This window comes from Pteropus medius, unplaced genomic scaffold (assembly GCF_902729225.1).
Source record: "Pteropus medius unplaced genomic scaffold, Ma_sr-lr_union100, whole genome shotgun sequence".
NCBI lineage: Eukaryota > Metazoa > Chordata > Mammalia > Chiroptera > Pteropodidae > Pteropus > Pteropus medius.
The window spans coordinates 6,663,780-6,665,418 of record NW_024344371.1 but is presented as its reverse complement, the minus strand read 5'-3'; the positions used below and the strand labels follow the sequence as shown (position 1 = coordinate 6,665,418).

At 42.2% G+C, this 1,639-nt stretch overlaps 1 pseudogene; it reads right to left on the bottom strand.

Moving 5' to 3' along the window:
* Positions 1 to 435: 435 nt before the first annotated feature.
* On the bottom strand, positions 436 to 1,006 carry LOC120608604 (ferritin light chain-like; annotated as a pseudogene).
* Positions 1,007 to 1,639: the final 633 nt, after the last annotated feature.

Sequence of the window (1,639 nt, the reverse complement as noted above, 5' to 3'; positions counted from 1 at the left end):
AAGAGAAAAATAAGTTATAGTGGTTCTGAATGTGGGCTGTGCATCTAGATTGCTGGGTATGAAACCTGAATATTCCACTCAAAGCTTTGTGACCTCTATATGTATCAGCTTCCTCGTTTTAAAGTTGGGAGTAATGATATGACATATCTCAACGAGTTCATAAATATAAAATGTTTAATTATGCCGTGCTCATAGTAAGAACTACATAAGTATAAGCTATCATAATTATCAATAAACTGATGGCAAAAAATAAAAACCCACATGATTATATGACATAATCCCAAAAAGTACTTGACAAAATTCAGTTATTCTTAATTCATTTCATCTTTCTTTCTCTCTCTCTCTCTCTCTCTCTCTCTCTCTAGGCTGCCTATTGGTTGCAAGGAGAGGCTGGGGCCCAAGGCCAACACCAGGGGGAAGCAGAGGGGCCTCTCAAAAACCTCTGGGCTCCAAAGGCTCTTAGTCATGCTGGAGGGTGAGCCTTTCGAAGAGATACTCGCCCAGCCCAGCCTGGGGGCTGACCAGCCTGCGGAGATTAGTCAGGTGGTCGCCAATCTACTTGATGAGTTTCACCTCCTCACCTAGGAAGTGGTTCTCCAGGAAGTCACAGAGATGGGGGGCTGTGAGGGCAGAACCCAGGGCGTGAAGATCCAAAAGGGCCTCGTTCAGGTTCTTCTCCTGACCATGGCGGCTTCCATGACATCTCGAGTTTTACCCCACTCATCTTGGGAAGTCTTCTACAGGTCCTGGAAAAGGGCGCGGCCACCTCGCTGGTTTTGCATCTTCAAGAGACGCTGGGCGCCCTCGTGATTCTCCTCGGCCAATTCGCGGAAGAAGTGACTCACGCCTTCCAGAGCCACATCGTGGCAGTCGAAATAGAAGTCCGGAGAGAGGTAAGTGTAGGAGGCCCGCAGATACAGGTTGACCAGGTGGTTGACGGGTTGACCAGGTGGTTGACAGCGTCCTCCACCTCGGTGAAATAATTCTGACGGATTTGAGAACTCATAGTTGTTGGGCAGTAAGGAATTAAGCTCAAAACACGGTGATGGCTGGTCTCGCAGGCCAAGGATAGCTGAGAAGGTTCCGAAGGTTGCGACTGGAAAAAGGGTTGGAAGGTGATCGAAGGCTGGATGTAAGGGTGTTCTTGGGTCTGTTCTGACCAAACACTGTTAAAGCAAGAGACAGATCCGGGGAACTGCCAAGGGCACTGCCTTCATTCATTTCTTATAGGCATAATAGAATAATAAATACACCCTAAATGTTATATTTACCAGAAATATCAAACATATAAAATCATATTAAATGCTTAAATACTTGCTACTTTTTTTTTTAGTCTATATCAAGGCAGGATATTCATTATTATTTAACATTTGTGGAGATTCCAGCTAATGTAATAAAATTAAAACAAAGAATAATTATCAGAAGAAAATAAAATATACTAAATTTTTCATTGATGTGAAAGATATGAAACATACTTAACACATGTGACAGATTCTACAAAAGCAAGTTTTATAAATTTGAAGGATACAAAATGAATATACAAAACTCAATAGGCTTTTTTCATTTATAACAGTGAAAACTAGCTATAAAATGAAGTGTAAGCAAAGATTCCAATCACCCTTACATCAAACTCTACGAA